We start from the raw sequence: 25,751 nt of genomic DNA on the forward strand, positions 1-25,751 counted from the left end.
GCAATGCTATCATTGAGACTGAGAGGGTGGAAACTAGGCCGGGGGAAAACTATGACCAACTGGGGACATTGGTTACAGATGCAGGGAAGCAAGAGGGGACGGGTGAAGTCCAAGGTCTAGGTGAACACGAGCTTGGAGTGCAGGGAGGCAGGCAGGTGAATGGAATTGATAGGTTTTACTAGCAGATGAGAACTAGGTCCAGGAAGTGTGGTCGAGACAAAAAACAAATTCCAGGAGCCGAATGGGTTAGCAGATACTGAATTCTATTAAAGAACGTAATTTTTCCATCTTAAACATCTCATAGACCTCATGCCAATTTAATGATGGAATTATTACACTTAACCATTTCTTAGTGATAGTCTTTTGGGCAGCCAAACTCAAAATATAACAGCTTGGGCTCTTTGTCCACATTTACTGAGTATAAACATCCAAACAAAAGTTCAACCCAGTTAAAGGGAAGTTGCCTACTGAAAATAATCTCTAATTCAGAGTAAATCAAGACCCAAAAAGTGTTTACCAATGGACAAGACCAAAACGAGTGGAGGTGCTTTACTCCTTGGGCCAAACTCCTCCAGCAGCTGGAGGACTTGGAGTAATTTTTACTTTGAGAAGGTGTCATAAAAAATCTACAAAGACTCTGCCAGCCAAGACATCTCCATATGTTAGAGCTAGAGAAAAGCACATTGCTGATACCAAGTGTCATTTGAGATTATCATATTTGTTTCCCTTTCCCATTCAATGAAATTTTATTCAAATTCTTAACCTCCTGTAAACCCTTGTACAGTCTTGAAATCACTTTGAGACCAGGACCTGCATGGTATGCCCTAACAAATATATTCAGAACAGGAAGATCGAGGAGATCTGTTCTCTTGGGTATAAAGTTATGTAGATGATGCCGGATTTGGAGAAACCTGAAAAAAATCGATATTGGTCAACTGATATTGATATTTTATTTACTGGATGTTCCTAAGAGTTCCCTTATCATAAAACAAACAGTATACCATTAAGCCTTGTCCTGCTCAGTATCTTGCATCTAACGTATTAGGTAAAATATCAAGATCATAAGCGCACCATCTTAAGATCCTAGCCTCTTCATTCCAATCATTCTTGGTAAACCAAAGTTTTAAAGGCAAATTGGTTTCCTTGATCAAATTGTTTTTTAATAAGTGTCATGTCCCCTAAACTAGCCTGGATTGGAAACTCTCTTGAGGCAGCAATTTCTATTTCTGTCCATCTTGCTTGGTATTCCACATTACACTAACACACAATAGTCCAAAGTTAAGCTCAAAACACCAACCCCACGTTATCCTTAACCAGCTGCATAGTTTGGTACTTCATTCGTGGTCTTTTTCCCTGCCATATAAACCTGGAAATTAATTTGTCCCACTCCTGAAATTGTTTATCAGTTATTTCAGCTGGGAGTGTTTGGAACAAATAAAGCATCCTAGGCAAAACGTTCATTTTGACTGTGTCAATAAGTGACTCAAAATTTAGGATAGGTATTAAATTCCATCTTTTAATATCCTCATTTATTTTATGGCACAAATGTTTAAAATTTGCATGGTACATGAGAGATCTTTAGGGATATTAACTCCAAGTCCAAGTCATTAGCTTTAGACTTAATTTCCTGGTTCGGCTTATAATAAAAGTTACAATTTGAGTCTTTGATATATTAAGTTACTCTCCTGATATTGAGCTAAAAGTCTCCAGGAACGATAATAGCTTGGGGAAGGTAATATTTAGATTTGTGAAGTAAACCAAAATAAATTTGGTGAACAAAGAGATGTTATGTTCTTGACCTGTGTGTTCCAAGATGGCGGAACGAGCAGTCGCAGTGGCCCGGCGCTCTCCTCAACTTAGCGGTTTTCTTTTTATTTTGTGTATTTTTGTTTCACTTTTTCTCCGATATGCAGGAGCACATATGCAGTACAGCAAAACTGAACCACAAAAACCTTGGCTGACAATGACTGGGACTTGATTCCCCCTGAGATCCGGAGGGTCACTGACTCTAATATCACCATACCACCGCTGAAGTGCCGTAGGCACAGAAAACAGAAGAGAGGGAAGAGAGCGGGGCTGAGGGCTAGGCTACATGCTAACCCATGTTAAGGGTTCAAATATTGAGGAGGAGAGTAAAAACAACCATGGTCCAGAAGAGCTTGGTCCAACAATTGATTTTAATGAACAGACGCAGCGTGGAGAGATGTACGCTGGAAAACATCAGCTGTAGATCTCCGCCCATGACTTTTAACACAGTTTGAAAAGAACATTGTCTCCGTCTCCACGGCAGGTGCTTCCTGTCCATCTTCTGACTCTCGCTTCTCCAAAACCTCGGGCCTTGCTCTACAACAGACTAGCAATTCTGCACGCACAAAAGTGCAGTTGCAAGAAAATATATCTGAACTCTCACCTAGAACATAAGCCTACCTTCTGTGTGTGCAGGTGTGTGTGTGTGTATGTGTGTGTCTCTCAACCTCACACGAACTTTGTCTTATGAGAAGAGAGGCCAATTCTCATGTGCATAATAACCTAACTGAAACTATATCTGTAATATGTTGAATAAATGTAAATAATAAATTAATCAAGAACCTCCACTAAAAGCTTAATCAAAGAATATAAAAGTATAAAAGACAATAATGAATAACCTGGTTATTCAAATAGCATCATTCAAACAGCTCCTCAAAGTAACTTTCACTTTCACAAGCACGCCACGCTCTGCAAAAGCCTGCGCTTCCCGTCTACTTTGGCACAGAGTGTACTCAGAGTTGGGCCTTTCTTTTATCAGAATCAGCACATACACATTTAAGATTATAACAAGCATTCAAAAGCATTTAAGATTATTGATTTAACTCAACAGTTTAAAGTGGTTATAACTGCACCTGTGATAAAGGCTAATTGGGTGCCAATACAATATCAATACTGTAAACTGTATTATTAATGCAATGGTAATGATGATGATAATGAACCATAGCAGTAAAATAATTTCTCTAATCTCCACACCCACGCGGACCGGCTATTCCGAGTCTCTTCCTCACCAACTCACAGTCACTAAATAACAAGATGGATGAGCTAAGACTGCGGATCACCTCACGCTGTTTGGATTTCTGTGTTATGATCATCACAGAGACTTGGCTGGACTCTTGTACCGCAGACGCTGCAGTTGAGCTGTTGATGAAAGATTTTGAATCTATTTAATTATTGTAGAAAAATAATTGATTTCTGTGTATTTATTTTTACACGTGCATTAATTTAAGTTGATTATGAAGATTAAGCATCATGAGGGCGGGGGGTGGTTCGTTTGTTAGATTGATCAGTGTTGCTGAATTATAAAATATTCTGGGTGCAGTGTATTTTTTGCATACAGGTATAACAGAATAGTTTTTGTGTTTTATTTTTTAAAACTTGATTATGAACTTATATAAAATGCAGCAAGATATTTATAAAAAACTGTTTCATTGATTACAAAATATACTATATTGGATTATATCGGTAACGGAGATATCCAAATTTATTTTCAGTTGTTACAGACAGGACATAAAAAAGTAGTTTTGTTCCATCTTTAAATAATAATACTAATTAGTGTTGGGTATAATGCATTTCAAAGTAGTGCAGTACTGTAATCAAATACCTTTTGTCAGTGACATTAGAACAGGATAAAATAGAACAGCCCTTTATTAAGATTGTACGTGTAAAATAAAATCATGGGTGACCTCACTCTAAGTGTGCAGGAAAAAAATACCATGCCTGGCCAAAAAAAAAAGTCGCCACCAAAAGGTAACACACTCTAATATGTCTGTTACAGGAAAAATGATTCTATGTTTCTTTACCTTCTTTTAAATGTACAAAGATGCCCTTTGTCTGCCCTTTGTCTATGGTTAGATTAGTTTAGAATTATCCTTTTAGACTTTCCCAGCAAAGACATATTGTTTTGGGACATATTGTTTTAGATTGTTTTATCTCTCACAGCTCTCTCCCAGCTCTCTGCTGACGAGACTAGCACCACATATGGAGTTGTTTATTTTATCTGTTTATTATTTTCTTATCCTGTTCTCACTACTGTCTCTGTGATTTGTGCCTATAAAAAGTGCCAAGCCTCTGTTCATGGTGTGAGTTGTCCTTCGCAATTCACCCGTGTACACGTTTGATAAAGAAAGTAACTTTGTCTCATTGTGTCTTTATTTCTCCTGGGTTTTTGCAGAGCTTTCCCCCAACAATGTCGTTGGACCGCCTTTACCTTTGTTTGGCATTGGTTTGATAAGCATCTGCAACATCACAAGATTTATTTCCATCCAGTGTTGGATGTGTCACACTGGACAAGTGTCACTAAGAACTTGCATTGATGATGGTAGAGTCTGACTGCTGCCTTCTTCAGCACATCCCAAGGATTCTCAATGGGGTTAAGGTCTGGACTCTGTGGTGGCCAATCCATATGTGAAAATGACGTCTCATGCTCTCAGAACCACTTTTTTCACATTTAATGCCTGATAAATCCTGGCATTGTAATCTCGGAATATGCCCATGCCATCAGAGAAGAAAAAACCCATTGATGGAATAACCTGGTCATTCAGTATAGTCAGGTGACATAATTCTTGGAGCACATACTGCTGCTGAACTTACACCTGACCACCTGCAGCAACCCCAGATCAAAGCACTGCCCCCACAGGCTTGTACAATAGGCACTAGGCATGATGGGTGCATTACTTCATCTGCCTCTCTTCTTACCCTAATGCACCTATAACTCTGGAACTGGGTAAATCTGGACTCATCAGACAACATGACCTCTTACTTTCACTATTAAACATAGCCCTGAGTTCTATTGTTCTTTTTCTTCAATTTTATTTCACCAAATGTTTTAAATCACACCATCACTGAGGATTTTTTTCCCGGCCACATTTCTTCCTCAGAGATGTGTTACCACTATCCTTCCACGTTTTAATAATTTGTAAGTTCTTAACCCAATTTTACTAGTTTCTGCAATCTCCTTAGATGTTTCCTCTGCTTCATGCATGCCGTTAAGTCAAATAGTTGAATGTGTCATTGTGTTTCTTAAATTTGTACAGTCTTAGTTCAATCTGTAGGATCAAAGCCATTCCTTTGATCCTGACCACTTCTCCAGCCCCGTGCTGGGGGAGGTTTTATTGTAGATACATTCTATCTGACAGATCTGTTTCTTGTGTTGTAAGCTTCCTGTTTTTGTGACCCTTTTGGTCAGCAGGAGGTCACACAAACGCACCCCCACAACACACACAAACACACACGTTCTTGCACATGCATACAGGTGCTTACACATACAAACACAGTGCCTTGTCTTAGAACCATTAGGGGTTTACGGAGGGAGGTGCTTGTGCTGTGATGTGTACTGTAACTGTCATGTCAATATATAGCTACAGGGACAGCTGCTCTTTGAAGGATTTTGGGCATGAGACAGGTTAGGAATGTGAACTTCAAGAGCTGGTTCTTGACCAAAACTTCCCTCGTTAGCGAGGTTGAAGATGGTCTGTTATGCCTTGTTTTCTTCATGATGAAAAAGTCTCTAAACTAGCGGGGATGTGGAAACACAGATCCCAATGATTTGACTGTTCTCAAACACACTAACATCTTTTCCACGACAACGAGATGTGTCTTTTGACATAGTTGTTTATGGAATCAGAAGCAACTAATTGCACCAGTTGAGGTTAAATAACTTGTTGCCACCTGAAAGATAATCGCCCATGCAGTATTTGTCCAATAGTATTCTGCCCTCCCTGTACGTTGATACCCAGTTTGGCAGATAGATAACCAGTTCTTCAAAAGGGGAGGCAAAGGCTTCCAGTTCTCATTGCAGGGTTTATTTGTCTCCCTAATGAAGGCACTGTAAAACTACAAACATAAAAAAAGCATATTAAAACATACATTTGGAACATAATATATTTCTCACATTACAATTACTGAAGACTTAGCAACTCGAATTACAGCTGGAATAACAAAGAAAAATAAATGAAAACATGTTAACTCCAAATCCCGCTAGCTTGATGCTAACACATAATGGAATTTCCTATTGACATGCTAACACAATTAGCATCGGCAGTGCAGCTAACATGCCGGCTTCAAATATGACAGTCAACAACCCATTTTACATCACATGCTTAACATGAACACAGAATATAATCGTACTTACAAGCATATATTTCTCATGCTCCAGTACAGCCAACTTCAGAGCTAATATTTTGTGTGCTAAAATCAACTTAGCCAGACATGAACTTTTCCTATATTTACTAGAGAAAATTGAGTACACAAATCCGCTTCCTCCTCCTAGTGGGGTGGTGGAGCTACTGTACCCCAGCAGTGGCAGTACAAATAGTAAGCTCCTACCTATTAGCTTAGATAAATTCAGGTGGTGACTTTTTTGGCCAGGCAGTGATAGTGTTAGGTTTATCTAAGCACAAACCTTCTGCGAGAACAAATGAGACAACCTACTGCAACAACAAAACACAAGACACCAGATGGAACTCTTTGTGTGATCTCGTGCGAGGGAGGCTGACTGAGGTCAAGCGTTGTTCCGCTCATTTGAACTCCGTCAGACTCTCGGCGGACTCCCCATAGTGCTCCTTTTATTGTGGGACATGAATATGCATGGTTTCATTAACATGTGACACCTTAAATAGGGCTTTGGAGCGTGATGTCACGGGGGTGGGCGTGGAAAGGATTTTGGCCCGATCCGCCATTTTGGGGGTCTAGCGCAAGTGAAAAGGGAGCACACACAACAGCCACGGTTCGTATTTGCTGTGTGGTCGGCTGCAATGTTCGATCGCACGACCGGCAAGAGAATAAGGTTGAAAATGGTTTATCTTTTCATTCTTTCCCAACCTGGAAGCAACATGAGCGGCTTGTGTATCGATGTTAGCAAACGAAGGCGTCTAGCCTGGAGAGCAGCTGTGAGACGAGCTGACGTGCAGTTCTCTTCCATCTCCAAATATCTGTTGGTGCTCCAGACATTTTCATTCCGGTAAGTTCTAAATATGTTCATATCACTCTTTATAGCCTATTAGTTTTATTTTCTATGCGCTCTGAGGTCGTAGCAAATTAGATGGTGAAGGTTTGCTGCGTTTGGTGAACAGTGTGATAATAAAACCAGAGAAGAATGAAACCTGCTCCTGTTAAATGTTCTTAAGTATTGTGCTGTTATTTTTTCAAAAGATACAGTAAATAAAGTAATGTTAGTAGTGGGTGATATCATGTAAACACTCATGATTTGGTGTAAACATTTTGTCATTTGTAAACTGTAAATGACATGGATTTTACACTGTTACTGATGTGATGTTCTATAAAGTGGTTTTAATAAAAAAAAAAAAAAAAGGCAAAATTATTTTGTTTCTTTATTCAAGTTTTGAACAGCGGGACTCAGTCAGTACATATTCAGTAAATGCAAATTATTTACACAGCAGTGCACTACAGGCATACATCTAGACCCCTAGATAAAACATTATGGCATTATAGCAGTGACAACTCCTCCACAGTAGCAGGTGGGATTTTTCTGTTTTGGGGACGGCTCCTTTTACCTGTCACTACAGATGGTCTGTGTATGTTTTGATCAAGAGCCTTTTTTTGGGCAGCTGAAGAGAAGTCGTCTATCTTATGGCCAACCTCTGGCTGTATCTTGGTAATATTACCCAGCAAAACCCAGTATGCAGGTTCATCTGTAACAGTCCTTGTGCCACAGATCAACACTGTTCCGTCTACTTTAGACAGAAGAGCAGCGACGTGGGTGCAGGTCTCTGCGACTCCGGCCATACAGCTGCAGTGGGCGACTTCAACCTTCCCTGTGATGCTCACAATGACCCATGGCTGCAATGCTGGTTCATTCAGTCTTTGAGAGAGCAGCACCTGAAACACACACAGACAAAGTTCATTTAAAGACAAGAACTATGAGCCAAGGCCAACACAAATGTGTTTTATCTACTTTATCATAAATGTAACAAAGTGTCTAGAAAGTTAGCACATACATGTAATTATGCATTTCTTTATGTATCCATCTATAGAGCGCTGCAGGTTATAGTCTAAATCTGTCTGTTCTCTGTCAGAAACCTGCCTGCAGAAAATGAACCTAAAGTATGTAATGCAAGGATGTCATCACTTTAGAGATGGAGAAAGCATAAAGTGACAATTATGAATCACTTAATATGATAAGGAGATTCTGCAGGTCATTAATCAATGTATAAAACTAAAATAAAAAGTATTTTTAGTGACACAGGATACAAATATGGAAGCAAGATGTATAATTAGGATTATTTATAATAAATATGAATAGTGCAATTTCTTTAACCATACAGAATAACCAAATCCTTCAGGACAGTGTCACATCAGTGCACTGAACTCATTATGTTATCCACCTAACAGCCTCCACACGTTCTCACTGTAATTTCCCCTCATGAATGAATTTATGCTGCAGTAATGTGAATGTTTGCAGGGAAATCAAACGCATTTCACACGTAGTACTCGAGCTGACTTACCTTTGTTTGAATGACGACTTGTACGCGCTGACTCCACAGATAAGGTATGAAATATGTCAGGCTACGTCAATAGCGGTTGGTCTTCAGGGTTTCTACTCCACGGCCGTATTTCATATGGGTCCACATTTCCAATGCACGCTATTTTCTGCAAGTACCGCCGCTTCGCCTCTGGACGCAATCGGTCTCTATACAGTCCATTCTCGTTTGAGCTGCTTTTAAGCATCTTGTAATCGTCGTTCCAACACAGTGCGTTTGATTTGATTCGTAGACCCCGAAAATGGTGCCGCGCTCCCACAATGCATTGCGGCGTGACGTCAACTCCAAAGCCCTATAGGCATGTGTGCGAACAGAGTATACCTGTCTGTGTGTACGTGTGTGTGTGTGTGTGTGTGTGTGTGTGTGTGTGTGCATGTGTAGGTCAAAATGTGACCCTGTGAACGACTCCCCAGATAGTTGGTGCCAGGAGTCTACTGGGAGTCCAGCATTTCACCTAAACAAAAGGCTCTTATACTTGAACAGATACAGATGTGTTTTGTCACACCTTATTTCACAAGACAAGATGCGACCTCCCCATGAACTTAAGATGTGTATGAGATATGCCAGAACACCATAGGGAGTGAACGTACTTCCCTTTTTATGATACACAGATTCTTAGCAGACCTACTAAGAATGAGACATTCTATCAATATACAAACAATTATATATCTCTAAGCATAAATGATTATATGTTCCTAAGTACAAATGACAATCCTTAAATATCACTCTATAGATACAGCTCCAGATAAGTCAGTTAACAGTGCATGGAAGGACTACAGGCATTATCAAATGAGGTGAAGGAGTTGGTTGACAAATAAATTTGGAAAATATAAAAAATACATTATTTTTATCGTTAGTGGTCTTATTGCCTAGATTCACAGCTATATTGACTTGAAGTGGATGTTGTCTATCCCAGTGGTTCTTAATCATGACTCTTAAAGTACCACCCTTGTGACCAACATTAAAATGCAGTAGCATAGGCCTATTTAACATCATATACAGTTTACACAAGACAATTTTATTTCATGTATGAATGTTATTTATTTTAACTGTAATAAACAGGATGTGCCAAATGATAATAATAACAACTGTACTGCATTAAAACATTCACAACAGGTGGGATTTCCGGCCTTTAACCCTTAAAGACCTACCCAGAGCCCATCTTAATATTTCTACATGCTGTAGTGCCATTGTGGGGAGCATTTCAAGTTGCTATACATCAATACAATCGTTATCGCCCAGATTTTAGTAATATGTATGCATTAAGTCTATAGAAACAACATGAATTGCAAAAAGTGCAATAAACTACAAAAAATTGGAAAATCGTTGTTGAGTCTGTGTTTCCACAGGCCCCGCTAGTTTAGAGACTTATTCTCGTGAAGAACACAACACAAGACAGAACATCTTCAACCAGTCTTTAACTCGGTAGCAAGGAAAGGCTTGGTCAGAACCGGCTCTTGGAGCTCACGCTCCTCACCTGTCTCCAAACCAACTCCTTAAAAGAGCAGCTCTCCTTGTAGCTATTTATTGAAAACTGTTACAATACACAACACAAGCACCACACACCGTAAAACCCCCCAAAGGTTCTAAAAGACAAGGCACTGTGTGTGTGTGTGTCTTCCTGATCACAACTGTTTCTAACAACATCCTTGGTCAAAAGAGGGTAATCTCCCCCACACCCAATATATGGTTCAATTCCTGTATTGGTTCACCATGCACAACACAGGTGAAGCCATAAAAGGGCAGGAAGCTTACCAAGCATCAAACAGAACCTTCACATGGGATCTGATCAGCTTCTCCCCAAAACCAAATTGGCTGGAGAGGTGATCAGAGACAAAGGAATGTCTTTGATCATGCTGGTTGAACTAAGACTGTAGAAATTTAAGAAACACAATGACAACATTTAACAATTCGACTTAATCGTTTTTGTCTTTTTTGGGGGTTTTTTAAAATATATTTCTAGTTAGAGAAATTCAAGAGGTTTATTCCTCAAAACTGTAAATGCAAAAAAATTGCACAAAATAGTTTCCAACCACAGGAAATTTATTTTGAGTGTCTTCATAGTTTCATTTTTGAGATACACCAAATTTTCATATACTTCAGGAAAAACTTGCAAATTTGCAAAAAAACCACCATGTGCATCAAAATAATCTATTTTCAGCAGTGCAATTTGAGTTCCAAGCATCCCAGAAACTATAGAGAAAAGCATAAAGCCAAATATGACTTTTAACAACACCAGTATATTAGAACTGGAATTGCATGAACTGCAAGCTAAACATAATGAATCACCTTCAGAGCAATTAAGGAATGAAATTCAGGTGGTTAAAACAGCTTTGGAGGCTCTACTGACAAGAAAAGCTGAAAAATCTATTTTCTTCATGAGGCAGAGTTTATATGAGTTTGGCCAGATAGCGGTTAGGTTTATTAGCAATCTTCTTCATAATGAGGGTGCTGGTTGTAATATCCCATGTGTTAGAGACTCATCTGGTTTACCTAAATATGACAATTTAATTATTAATGATACTTTTAAAACTTTTTATATGCAGTTATATACCTCCCAGTTTAAATCAACATACAAACAAGGTATGCACCACTTTTTCTTAGGATTACATTTACCTAAAGTTACTGAAATCCAAAGGGATGATTTATGTAAACCTATAACACAAAGTGAAATTTTGAAAGTTATTCAGATGCTTCCAAATAACAAAGCCCCGGGTCCGGACGGGTCCGGGTCAAGCATCTCACTTGATGCTGAAAAGGCCTTTGACCGTCTGGAATGGCCGTATCTTCTTTTCACACTTCAAGAATTTGGTTTAGGTGACAACTTTGTTAAATGGATCCAGATCCTTTATACTTCCCCTCTTTCGGCAGTGATTACCAATGGTTATAGGTCGGACAATTTCAGTATTGAACGTGGCAGTCGGCAGGGCTGTCCGCTGGGCCCTTTGTTATTCGCCCTGGCTATGGAACCCCTTGCCACAGCCATTAGGAAGGATGCTGCTATTGAAGGACTCTGTTTGAACATTTCTCAACATAAGATTTCACTTTATGCAGATGACGTTTTAATTTTTCTAAATTCTCCTGCTCACTCAATTCCTAGATTAATTTCATTAATTTCCCAATGAGGCTCCTTCTCAGGCTACAAGATAAATTTTTCTAAAAGTGAGGCTATGCCCCTCTCTGTTATAAATGAGGTTGATCCTAACATTTCTCAGCCTTTTCGTTGGTCTCCCTCTGGTTTCACTTATTTATGAGTGAAGATTTAACAGAATCTAAAAGAAATGGATAGTCTGAACGACACCCCTTTAATTCAGACCATCAATCGCGATTTGAATAGGTGGTGCAGCCCCGCTCTGTCTCTCTTAGGTCACATTCATCTGGTCAAGATGAATATCCTCCCTCGCCTCTTGTATTTATTCCAGATGTTACCGCTTGCTCTGTCCAAAAAGGTTTTGTCAAAATTAAATGGTTCAATTATTTCTTTTATATGGCGTAAGAAAAGACCTAGGCTGAGATACAGTTTTCTGTGTTTGCCTGTTCAGAAAGGCGGTCTTGCCCCTCCCTCCTTCCCACAATACCTCTTGGCTGCACAGTTTAAATTTCTTACAGAATGGTTTATGGACGATCTGGATTCCATTTACCTCAGTGCTGAGTCCGCTTCTTTAAAGGGCATTCCGTTGCAGAACCTGCTATATATTTCCTCAGGTAAAGCCACAGTTCTAACACAAGATAATATGGTGTTAAAGAATATGCTCGTTATTTGGCGCAAAGTCAGGCGCCTGGAAGGATATTATAATTGTTTCTCCCTTCTTACTCCTATTCATAAAAACCCTGACTTCTTACCTGGTCTTCAGGCTGGTTTTGCGGACTGGTCTCAAAAAGGGATTAATATAGTGGGTGATCTTGTTCATGAGAACTCTCTTCTTACTTTTAATCAACTGAACAGCAAGTTTGGTCTGACCAATAAGGATTTTTTGAAGTACTTTCAGGTAAAGCACTATATTACTTCTAAATTGAAGGATTTGAATGGAGGGTTCGGTCTTTCTCCTATAGAATCACTCATGGTAAAAACTACCCAACTAAAATGTATCACTAAAAAGATTTATAACATTCTCTCTGATCTTAGAATGGATAACTTTAACAAAATCGAGGGCCAATGGGAATCAGATGTAGGCGCTATAGATGCTGAAGCTTGGGATGAGTTGTGTTGTCGACCTTTGAAAGCCTTAGCATCTGTCAATGGAAAATTGTACTGAGTAGTCAGTATAAGCTTTTAGTGATATAAGTTTATTGATGATAGAATACTGCACGATGACCTTTTCCTCGTTTAGAACTGATTGTTCTTTTCATTTCTCAGAACTGATTGTTCTTTATGAAACGTGTTCTGATATTTGTATCTGAATCTTTCCACAGCGATAGTAAGAAGTTGAACAAGCAGTTCTGACCTCACACACACACACACACACACACACACACACACACACACACACACACACACACACACACACACACACACACACACAATCACTTACGCAGATGCTCATGTCACTGAACGAATGTATTCATTTCTCTTGTATAAATAAAGAACGCAGACGGTGACAGAGCACAAGTCCGTGAGTGTCTCTTACGTGTAGGAGCGCTCTGTCACTTGTCCTCGCGAGTAAAGACATGCAGTGTTTGTGTTTTCTAACTCAAGTGTCTCAGCTAAAGAATTGCGGGGTGATTTAAAGAAATCCCCTGTCATTTAAATTGGTCCTTCGAGCTTAGGGATGGAAACAACAGACACGTTTCTATGACTACAATGAGGTCTGACTGCTGTATCCTGACGTCGTGGGAAGCCAGCACCGAAGTCTGTCGACAGCCCTCTCCAGGTAGAGGTGAAAGACCTGGGACGTGAAATTCTGGTCCAGGCCGGTGCTTTAGTTCCACGGCGCTGGGAATCAGCCAAGATGACCTGACAACCAGCAAAAGATGACTGAGGGTGAGAAAACACTGTTTGGTCTTAAACTGCCGGAAAGGTTTAGAAGAATGCGCAAAACAGGTTAGAAGTAGCACGTGAAATAGGTTGAGTTCGCCGAAAGGAACTGTGTTTAGATTGGTTCTAGAGGTAGCCGTGAAATACTTCGTGACAAATTAGCACGCAAATGTCTATCTGTGTGTATGTTTATTAAATAATATAAAATAAGAGAGTGTGGATAGAGTACGTGAAGACGGCTTTGCAGCTGCATGGTGTGAGTAGCTGTGTGGGTGTGACAGGAACTCTGCATGCCCATAAAAGGCAACTGCCTGACTGTGTGAAGTATGCACCAAGAGAGAGAGTAAAATCTAGGCAGATGAAGCAAATGGATGTTTTCAGAAAAGAAATAGTAAGTGGATGTTTTAGTGTGTTAATACAGGTGGATTTCTCTCAACCTGGAAACCTGAGTACAGCGGCAAAAGGATAGATTAACAGAATTGGGACGACAGACAGGCCGAGCTTTGGCTCAAAATTAGAGCAAGGTTAAAGCAGCGAAACTTATCATACACCTGTTGTTAAATGATAAAGTTTTTCCACTACTAACAAATAAACTTTCTGGGTTGCAGGACAACAACTTAACTTAAAAAAAAAAGAAAAGACACTGGTCTGATCAACCAGTGAAGACACGACAAATTTAGTGGTAAAAAGATTCAAATTGTGACATGTTTTCTGCTGATTGATTAATACAAGTGATTACTGAATGAAAGAAAATTTCTTTTTTGGGCTTTTAAGCATGATCTTAAGAATTTTAACATGTACCTGTGTTGTCCTGTCAACTTGGTGGGTTATGAGTTGATTATATGGTGAGAAAAAACAAAAAAAAGGGGGAGAGAAGGCTGACACAGGGCCTGGTCCCGGTGTTTCTCCCCTGTCTGAATAACACAGCCAAAATAACATCATTTTCCTGTTCGTCTGTTTTTGTTTTGTTTTTGTTTTTTCTCTTTATGCTTGGTTACAGGCTGCTTTGTCGGCCTGGAAAGCCGAGGCTGACCTGAACTTCTGCTCTCCCCTCTACCACCTTTGATGTGACCCTGACCAAATGCTACAGCAGCTGGACCCACAACAACAACCTGAAAATGTCAACACTGCTGCAGGAAAACGATCTCATGCAGCGGAGACGGAGAGCGTTAAACCCAAGGCCCGTTTCACTACACGGGGGAGATTTCCAGACAGCTTGAGCCGACAGAGCAGTGACGAGACGCCCATTAAGCCCAGATGAAAAGTGAGGCCGAGCAAAACAATGCTGACCTTAACAACTCTGCATTAAAACTGTGCAGGACAGTGACGGACCAACACGGATGATCGGGCAGCAAAAAGGGCGTGCCAGAGACAGGAGGAATAACTGAGGGTCAGGAGGCACCTCAGAATGGACAAAAGCACCAGAAGAAAATAAGCTGAAGGCACAGGTGTCGGGGCTCGGCCAGGAGCTGACCTCTGAGAAGAGCCGAACAGCAGAGCTGTAGAAGGCCGTGGAGCAAAGCAAGGGAAACATCAATGGATTTCAATCTGACGTGTACGGAAAAGACTCTGAGGTTTCTGCCCTCAGTAAGAGCTCAAGGCATCAGAGCAGGAACTGAGCATGGCTCAGGAGGAGCTGGCTGATAATCGAACCCATCAGGCTTGGAGTCCCAGACACAGGACTTGGAATCAGGCCGGAGCTTGCTGGAGCAGGAGGTCGCCAAACGGGATGGTCAAGTTAAGGAGGAGCTGGACAAGGAGAAGATGCAGGATACTGGAGAAAAGCACTGCCTCAATTGGGGCCAGAACCAGTATGGACAGAACTTTGAGCAGCAGCACCAACGGATGCAAACGGACTGAAAAGGAGGAGGGCAGGACCCCAGGGCACGCTTCAGGCCGTGGTTTACCCAGAACACCAGAACAGGAAAGTGATGAACACAAACACACACATCTACATACACTGACTCAGAATGAAGAGAAACACACATATGAACACATGTGCACTCGTTGATTGAGTGAGAAATGACACACACACGTGCACAAATCGAAATGCTGATTCAGTTCACTGAGAAGTGATACACACACACACACATGCACACGCTTGTGCAATGAAGAATGCTTTACTAACAAATGCTTATGCTGACACGCAAAATGCTGCACACCAACATCCAAACACAGCATCTGTTCCAACAACAAGAAGCCATTGATTGTTTATTGGTTAAATGCGTTTCATGTCACCTAGAGGGCATTTGTGTAGATTTAGGGGACAGGGTCTAAAGCAGTTTGGTTATGAAAACAACGTCTGTGCGTGATGTCTGTTTGTGGCTCAAGGCCTCGACTGAACTGTTTGCTGTGCTTCACACGGCCTGATAAGGAGCAGTGGCACAGAGTGAAAATGATGAATTAACGGTGTGAGTCTTATTTCGGAGCGCCACACTGTTGTGATTGAGATTTAATTGAAGGAGGAACACACTGAAAAAAAAAAAAAGAGTCTGGCTAGTTTGCAGTGGTTTCTCTCTAGGTATTCTGGTTTCCAGAGTGAAAAAAAAAAGTGCAAGAAGGAGTTACGGTGCCTGTATTCCTGCACAATATTGTCCCGGGAGGGAGAAAAACTTTCTGGTGAAGTTTTGGTTGAGTTTTGGGTTTTGCTTGACACTAGGTTGATTTTATCAGTGAGGTTTGGATTGTTTTCTTTCTCTAAGAGAGAGAAAGATGGTTTTATGCTTGGACATGTTTGCAATGGGCCCCAGTATTTGTTACTTTATTAGTATTTTATTGGTTACGTTTGTTTGTGCTTTTGTTACAGTGCACTGAGATAAGAACATCTGAGAGGTGTGATCCACCGGTGGTGATATTTTGGTATTTTGTGAGTTCCCGATTTAACAAATCAGCTCTTTAATCCAGACCTGAGAGGTTGAACTTTAAAGCGCTATAAAATATTCTTACTGGAAACAGTGGCAAAGTGTTTTTCTCCATGATTATAATGGGCTTGGGAGAAATTCACTTATATGGGACATTGATCACATGAGAAGTCCTGAGCCTAAAAGGATTGCAGCGAGTCAATCCAGTCCAAAAACAAGGAGCTGTTTTCCTTTAAAATGATGACGTCATCTTGCTGGTGATGGAGGCTCGAATAGGTTGCGCGTGAGACTCCATTATCAGCAATATCTGGTATGAATGTGTGTGGATGTATGCATGTGACTGGACTGTGACGGACTGACGACTAAAAGTTTAACTGACTTGATACTGAGAGAAAAACGGTGCCGACTTTAGGATTAGTGAATGTCCACAACAATTCACCCAGCCTGTAGAAGAAGGGTGGAGGTTTTGTCTTGCTTTGTTTGTGCAGGAGCAGAAGGATGACAGAGACTAAAGGGGGAGGCTGTAGCTTCACATGAGTGTGAGCTGCAGACTGAACCCTTTGGTTGCTAATGTTGAGTCACTGATGTTTGCATTAAGAAAATTGTGTTTTATTAGCTGTGTTTTAATTAAGGTATCACATTATATTGTTGGGAATGTTAAATGCTAAAGTGAAGAAAAGCTTTGATTTCACTCATGACTGAACATGTTATTATTAACCATAGCAGGCCACTGTAAAGAGCCAATTAACTGTTATAGAGGAAAAAGCCAAAACTTTAACAATACCTATGAATAAAAGGGGAATGATTGATTTGTCAAATTCAAAATGGAGATATGTAATGATAAACACTGGTCCCCGTCATTTAGGTTCTTTCTTGAAATAGTCAGCAATTTTAAAGTAGAATAGAACCAACAGGGGCATGTGCTGAGGGGTGGTGCTGCACAAGAACAAGAGCAAATTAAAGAAAGAAAAATTATTGTGTTTAGCTTTGATGAATTCAAATTAAAATGTACCATTACACTCAGAGGATCAATATGATATTCAGTATATGCAAATTTTTCATGAAGCACATGACTGATAACTGTTCTGTCCTGAGCTTTTGTTTTTACAGCACCCACTTGACCACACTAACAGTTTTTGCCACCAAAAGGGTAATTACAAATATTCGAGGGAGGAATATCACCAAAAGTGGGAAGTGCACAGGTGTACCTCAGACTGCCCACAACAAAAGGCCACCCTGGAATGTGCAGTTTTGTCTCACAGCAAAATGCCACAGATGCCACATGCAATGAGGGAGCGTGCAATTGGTATGCTGACAGCAGGAATGTAAACCAGATCTGTCGCCCGTGCATTGAATGTTCATTTCTCATCCATAAGCCGTCTCCACAGGCGTTTCAGAGAATATGGCAGCACATCCAACCGGCCTCACAACCGCAGACCTCGTGTAACCACACCAGCCCAGGACCTCCACATCCAGCAGGTTCACCTCCAAGATCGTCTGAGACCAGCCACCCAGACAGCTGCTGGAACAATTGGTTTGCACAACCAAACAATTTCTGCACAAACTGTCAGAAACCATCTCTCAACTGCATGCCCGTCGTCCTCAGCGGGGTCTTGACCTGACTCCAGCTCGTTGCCGTAACAGACTTGTGTGGGCAAATGCTCACATTCGATGGCGTCTGGCACGTTGGAGAGGTGTGCGCTTCACGGATGAATCATGGTTCACATTGTTCAGGGCAGATGGCAGCTGAGAATGTCCCAGTTCTTGCATGGCCAGCATACTCACCGGACATGTCACCCATTGAGCATGTTCGGGATGTGCTTGACCGGCGTATACGACAGCGTGTACCAGTTCCCACGAATATCCAACAACCTCGCACAGCCATTGAAGTGGAGTGGACCAACATTCCACAGGCCACAATTGACAATCTGATAGACTCCATGCGACGATGTGTTGCACTGCATGAGGCAAATCACACCAGATACTGACCGGTTCTGGGTCCCCAGACCCCCAATAGCGCAAAAAACTGCACATTCCAGGGTGGCCTTTTGTTGTGGGCAGTCTGAGGTACACCTGTGCACTACTCATGATGTCAGATCAGCATCCTGATGTGGCACACCTGTGAGGTGGGATGGATTATCGCAATATGGCAGATGTGCCCACTACCACACATTTGGACTGATTTGTGACCACTGTTTGGGAGGGATGGTTATATTGTGTATCTGGAATGAATTTTAGGTCTCTACGTCCATCCCATGGGGAATGGGAGCAGTAACAAAGGTGTTGCGTTTATATTTTTGTTGAGTGTAGAAAGTACGCAGTCTTTAAACAGCAAGTGCCGAGGGTGCAGTCTTTGCTTTGAGTTACCATAAAGTATGTCACAGATCCGGGTGCACATACAGCAGCACCAGCTCGCAAACCACGAGACAGTGATACTTTGCAAAAAATATCTTTTTTTTTTTATACTTTATTTTTTTGGAGTAAAGTTAAGAGCATGTATAGTGAGAAGACAACACACTAATATATTTGCCACAGGCTATTTAACCCTTTGAGATTTACCGTAGAATCAAGTCCGCCCGTGTTCTTGACAATGACAATAAATAAATAAATAAATAAATACACTTGTGGGAGCATTTCAAGTTTCCATATAAAAAAGGTTATGTTACAAGGTATTGAGTTGTATTTTTGTTATTGACCAAATACTTATTTTCCACCCTAATTTACGGATAAATTCTTTACAAATCCTACCATGTGAATTCATGGATTTTTTTTCACATTCTGTCTCTCACAGTTGAAGTGTACCTCTGGTGCAAATTACTGACCTCTGTCATCATTTTAGGTGGGGGAACTTGCACAATCGGTGGCTGACTAAATACTTTTTTGCCCCACTGTATCAATACAACCGTTAGAGCCCAAATTTTAATAATATGTATGCATTATGTCCATAGTAACTACATAAATTGCAAGAACTTGTAGAGCAATAAACTACAAAAAAAAATTGAAAATCGTTTTTGTTTTGGTTGTTTAACATACATTTTTAGTTAAAAAAAATTTAAGAGGTGTATCCCTCAAAACTGTAAATACAAAAGTTTCCAACCACGAGAAATTTATTTTGAGTGTGTTCATAGTTTTATTTTTGAGATACACTCATTCTTATATACTACAGGAAAAATGAAAATAAATATTATAATGCATCAAAATAAACTATTTCAAACAGTGTAATTTGAGTTCTAAGCATCCCAGAAACGATACAGAAAAGCATAAAGTCAAACATGTCTTTTAAAAACACCAACATAGGCTTATAAGGCCCTTTCGTGAAAATAACGTCACTTCCGGTTTCGGGCAGGTAATGGCGGACATGCGATAGTTCGCGCTGACGTATATGCCAACGTAGGAAATGTTATGAACATCGGCAGAGCGTGTTTCTGGAATATTATGTTTTTTTTTGCTGTAAGTTTGGAATATTATGTTTTTGTTGCTGCAAGTGCTTCTTATGCAATTTTTGCAAAGTTATATGTGGAAGGAAATCGTGACCTAGGACAAGCTGATGGCATAAGATGTAAGTACAACTCCTCCGGTTTCACATGCAAAAAAAAAAAATATTGCACTACCTTACGTGGTTCCAGTTCTACAGGGATTTAAAAATAGTTATGCAAAACGAAGTGTGCCTGCTCCGACCGGTTGTAAAGGGTTAATTATAGATTTTATGTAATAATTTATAAAATTTGACTTAGTACGATATAAACGATAGAAGACAAATGGCACGATAGACACTTTTCTATCGTCCACACGATATATATCGTCATATCGCCCAGCACTACTTTGTCCTGTGTATGTATATGCTGGTGACTGCTGTTTTCCTGCTTTTCAATTAAAAGTTCAATAAAAAAAAAAAAAAAAAAAAACAGTATATGCTTATAAGGCCCTCAAGATAAAAAAAACCTACATTTTCTGTGAAAATGACGTCACTTCCTGTTTCGGCCAGGTAATGGCGGACATACTATTCCAACCTAGGAAATGTTTCGAACAGCTGATCGGATCGGCAAAACCTGTTTCTGGAATATTATGTTTTTGTTGCAATTTTTGCAAAGCTATATGTGGAAGGAAACCGTGACCTAGGACAGGCAAGGCAAGGCAAGTTTATTCATGTAGCACAATTCAACAGCAAGGTGATTCAAAATGCTTTACAGAGACATTAAAGAAACAAAAAAAAAATAAAAATAAAAACCATGATTTAAAATGAAAAAAGAAGAAAAAAAGAGTACATTTTGAAATTTAAGCTTAAAAGTGTGGATTTGGTGCTTTATTCGAATGCAGCTGAAAACAGGTGAGTTTTCAACCTGGATTTAAATAAACTGAGTGTTTCAGCTGATCTGAGGCTTTCTGGGAGTTTGTTCCAGATATATTGAGCGTAAAAGCTGAATGCAGCTTCTCCGTGTCTGGTTCTGACTCTGGGAACTGATAAATAACCAGATCCAGATGACCTGAGGGATCTGGAAGGTTCATACTGGGTCAGGTTTAGGACCAAAATACATCAGTGAGGTCACTGATGTATTTTGGTCCTAAACCATTCAGAGCTTTATAGAGTAGCATCAGAACTTTAAAGTATATCCTCTGATAGATCGGCAGCCAGTGTAAAGACCTCAGAGCTGGACTGATGTGGTCCACTGTTTTGGTCTTAGTGAGGACCAAAGTTTAGGTAGACCTGTAAAGATGCTGTTACAGTAATCAAGCCTACTAAAGGTGAATGCATGGACTAGTTTTTCCAGGTCCTGTTGAGACATGAGATCTTTTATCCTTGAAATATTCTTGAGGTGATAGTAAGCTGACAAATCTGCATTCATCACTACACCCAAATTTGTTGCCTGGTTTGTGGTTTTTAGGTGTATAGATTGAAGTTCTCTGGTGACCTGTAATCGTTTTTCTTTGGCGCCAAAGACTATTACCTCAGTTTTGTTTTTGTTTAGCTGGAGAAAATTGTGGCACAACCAGTCAGTAATTTTCTCAGTGCATTTACCAAGAGCCTGTACAGGGCCTCGGTCTCCTGGTGACATTGTGATATATATTTCTGTGTCATCTGCATAGCTGTGATAGTTTATTTTGTTGTTCTTTATAATCTGTGCCAGTGGGAGCATGTAAATGTTAAACAGAAGGGGTCCCAAGATGGAACCTTGGGGAACTCCACACGTGATACTTGTCTGCTCAGATGTGAAGTTACCTATTGATACAAAGTATTTCCTGTTTTCTAAGTATGTTTTGAACCAGTTTAGTACAGTTCCTGAAAGACCTGTCCAGTTCTCCAGTCGTTTGAGTAATATGTTGTGGTCAGCTGTATCCAATGCTGCACTGAGATCCAGCAAAACTAAGACTGACATTTTTCCACTGTCTGTATTCAGACATGTGTCATTAAACACTTTGGTTAGAGCGGATTCAGTGCTGTGGTTCTGTCTGACTCCAAAGTTTTTGAGACCTTTTTGAAAAAACTTGTTGGCAGGAGATCTAAACAGCAGGAGGAGGAGTTCAGTTGACCTAAGATGTCCTCCAGGTCTTTGCTGTTAATAGGTTGAAACTGTTTCATGGTGTTTAAACAGTTTTTTGGTGGACACAGTACATATCCTGGATCTGCTGTTGATGTACCAATTGCTTGTCTAATTTTTTGGATTTTTTCTGTGAAGAATTTGGCAAAGTCATTGCAGGCCATGGTCGAATGAAGTTCAGCTGCCACTGACACAGGAGGGTTTGTTAGCCTGTCAACTGTAGAAAATAAGACCCGAGCGTTATGACTGTTTTTGGTGATGATGTCAGAGAAGTAGGACCTCCTTGCACTCAGTTGTAAATTATAATTGTGAAGTTTGACTTTATAGATGTCATAGTGAACCTGGAGGTTTGTTTTTCTCCATCTGCGCTCAGCTTTCCTACACTCTCTTTTTTCATTTTTCACCAGCGTGGAGTTTCTCCATGGAGACTTTTTCCTTCCAGAGATAACCTTCACCTTAATGGGAGCAATAGTGTCCATTACATTTAACATTTTAGCATTGAAGCTATTGATGAGCTCACTGACTGAACATCTGGACAGGTCAGATGTTAATGGGAAGACCTGGTTAAATATCTCACTACTGTCTTCAGTTATACACCGTTTTGTGATCACTGCTGTTGATATATTTGTGTGGGCTGAGATTTTACTTTCAAAGAAAACACAGTAATGATCAGACAGGCCCACATCAGACACAGTAACCTCTGAAATGCTCAGGCCCTTGGAGATCAGTAGGTCAAGAGTGTGTCCTCTATTATGTGTGGCCTCTGTTACATGCTGAGTCAGCCCAAAGTTGCCCAGAGTGTTACTCAGGTCTTTAGTCCCTTTGTCCTGAGGGTTGTCCACATGGATGTTAAAATCCCCAACAATAATTACACAGTTTAAATCAACACAGATCACAGACAGCAGTTCCCTGAGGTCATTAAAAAAGTCTGTGCAGTATTTGGGAGGCCTGTAAACATTAAGAAACACAACTTTGGATGGGGCCTTCAGCTGTAAAGCCACATATTCAAAAGACTGAAAACTTCCAGGAGATAGCTGCTTACATTGAAATGATTCATTAAATAAGACAGCGACCCCTCCTCCTCTCCTGTTCACCCTGGCCTCACTGATAAAACTGTAGTTAGGAGGGGTCGTCTCGATGAGAACAGCTCCACTGTTACTTTGGTCCAACCAAGTTTCAGTTAAAAACATAAAATCAAGGCTGTGCTCAGTGATTAAATCATTGATTAAAAATGTTTTCCCAGCTAAAGATCTAACGTTTAATAAAGCCAACTTAAGTGTTTTAGAGGCATTACTTGTCCCCTCGTGTTTGGGAGCAGTCTGTGGCACACAAGGTATGTTTACTATATTTAAAGATGTCTGTGAAGGTTCTCAGTCATCCAGGTCATCGTAGTCAAAGGAGCTTGCAAAGAAAAGCGTCTGGACTTCTTTAAGTTACTTGAAGACGTTTCACCTCTCATCCGAGAAGCTTCTTCAGTTCTAAGGTCAAATGGTGGAGAGTCCCAGATATAAACCTAGTGGGAGTGACCCCCCACAGAGGGACAAAAGGACCCCTGATGATCCTCTAATCGCCTGAGCCAAGGTGTGAAATTGGGTGTGGGCCCCAATCAGCCAGAGTTTCGGGTGGGTTCATTGTGAAACCTGGCCCCACCTTATCATGCGAATTCCTGAGATCAGATGGCCCAGGATGTGAGTGGGCGTTAAGGCGTCTGGGAAGGGATCTCAAAACTGGATTATAGATGGCAGAGAGTTGGTGTCGTAAACCCCGCCTCTGTTCAAAGATGGTCGCTCACAGTGGACATAGATGGCTTCTTTCACTCCTCTTTCAAACCATCTGTCCTCTCTGTCCAAAATGTGAACATTGGCATCCTCGAAAGAGTGTCCTTTTTCCTTAAGATGCAGATGGACTGCTGAGTCTTGTCCTGTGGAGGTGGCTCTTCTATGTTGTGCCATGTGCTTGTGAAGTGGCTGTTTGGTCTCTCCAATGTAGAGGTCTGGGCATTCCTCGCTGCACTGTACAGCAAACACCACATTGTTAAGTCTGTGTTTTGGCGTTTTATCTTTCGGGTGAACCAGTTTTTGTCTGAGCGTGTTGCTGGGTCTGAAATGCACCGGGATGTCATGCTTGGAGAAAACTCTCCTGAGTTTTTCTGATACACCGGCTACATAGGGGATGACAATGTTGTTGCGTCTGTCCTTCTTATCCTCCCTCGCTGGTGTCTGGTCTTCTTTTCTGTGCCTCTTTGCTGACTTTAAGAACGCCCATTTAGGATAGCCGCACGTTTTGAGTGCTTCCTTTACATGTGTGTGTTCCTTCTTTTTTCCTTCAGGCTTAGAGGGAACATGTTCTGCCCGGTGGTGTAGGGTCCTAATTACTCCAAGTTTGTGTTCCAGAGGGTGATGGGAGTCAAAGAGGAGGTACTGGTCCGTATGTGTGGGCTTCCGGTAGACTTCGATGTTGAGGTTGCCGTTCTCTTCAATGTGCACAGCGCAGTCCAGGAAAGGCAAACAGTTGTCCTTTGTGTCTTCCCTGGTGAACTTGATGTTTTTATCCACAGCGTTAATGTGCGCAGTGAAGGATTCCACTTCTTGTGTCTTGATTTTGACCCAGGTGTCGTCCACATATCTGTACCAGTGGCTGGGTACTCTTCCTTTGAAAGAGCCAAGAGCCTTTCTTTCCACTTCCTCCATGTAAAAGTTGGCTACAATAGGTGACACGGGGGAGCCCATGGCACAGCCATGTTTTTGTCTGTAAAAGCCTTCGTTGTATTTGAAATATGTAGTGGTGAGGCAGAGGTCTAACAGGGTGCAAATCTGATCAGGTGTGAAGTTGGTCCTGTCCTCCAAGGAGCTGTCTTCTTGTAGTCGTTTTCTGACAGTCTCCACGGCCTCCGTGGTGGGTATGCAAGTGAAGAGAGAGACTACATCAAAGGACACCATGGTTTCATCTGGATCCAGGGTAAGTTTCTGGACCTTGTCGGTGAAGTCGGTGGAGTTCTTGATGTGGTGTGGGGTGTTCCCCACGAGAGGAGCAAGGATGGTAGCAAGGTGTTTAGCAATGTTATAAGTGGCTGAGTTTATGCTACTGACTATGGGTCTGAGTGGGACAGCTTCCTTGTGGATTTTAGGAAGTCCGTAGATGCAGGGTATGGCATCCCCTGGGTAAAGGCGGTGATATGTAAGGCGGTCAATAATTTTGTCCTTTTCAAAGTCTTGAAGGCAAGCTATAGCTTTCTTTTTGTAGCTGCTTGTGGGGTCTCGCTTTAAGGCTTCGTAGGTATTGTTGTCACTGAGGAGAGTAGTGATCTTTGTATGGTAATCTGTAGGCCTTTTACTTTTCAACAGATTTTCAGACCTTACTTCGCTACTTTTAGATGGATGGATATCCGATAGAGATCGGGGTCCTTTGATAGTGGAACAAATCTGTTCTGCAAGTTCACATTCAGTTGATTTGGAGGTTTGTTATTAACCTTCCTATTTACGGTTGTCCAGTCCTGTTTCCTCCCATATACAGGGGTAGAAGAGCTTCTCTGTCTCGTAGGAAGTGAAGGCCAGTCGGTTTCAGAGATTTCAGCTCGCTGTGCCCTGCCTGTGATACGTCCTCCCCCTTCCAGGAGACATGATTTATGTCTTGGTTTTGCACCAAGACAGTCTAAGGAGGGATTATCGCTTTAGGATTTCTTATAAAGCACAGAGTCTACTTTCTATGTCATGTTATCTGTGCTCCTTAGTTGTGTACTAGCTTGCTCATCGCCATTGTTTTGAATCAAAGGCAAGGTTGTTTCATTTCCACACAGTCCATTTACCCAGTCACGTTTACTTCTAAGTGATGAATTTTTGTCTCCAGTACTACA

The 25,751-nt window shown here is 40.9% G+C and overlaps 2 protein-coding genes across 4 annotated transcripts in view; one reads left to right on the forward strand and one right to left on the reverse strand.

The window, feature by feature from the left end:
* Positions 1-25,751, forward strand: part of LOC146606847 (protein NLRC3-like) — a 1,106,670-nt gene that overhangs the window by 255,189 nt on the left and 825,730 nt on the right. The gene's annotated exons all lie outside the window — the stretch shown is intronic.
* The window catches only part of LOC146606850 (protein NLRC3-like), a 57,884-nt gene that overhangs the window by 1,226 nt on the left and 30,907 nt on the right, over positions 1-25,751 (reverse strand). The gene's annotated exons all lie outside the window — the stretch shown is intronic.

Source organism: Diplotaxodon limnothrissa, unplaced genomic scaffold (assembly GCF_057381915.1).
Source record: "Diplotaxodon limnothrissa isolate DT_005_m unplaced genomic scaffold, D_limnothrissa_male_GT1.1 unmapped_scaffold_4, whole genome shotgun sequence".
Lineage (NCBI taxonomy): Eukaryota > Metazoa > Chordata > Actinopteri > Cichliformes > Cichlidae > Diplotaxodon > Diplotaxodon limnothrissa.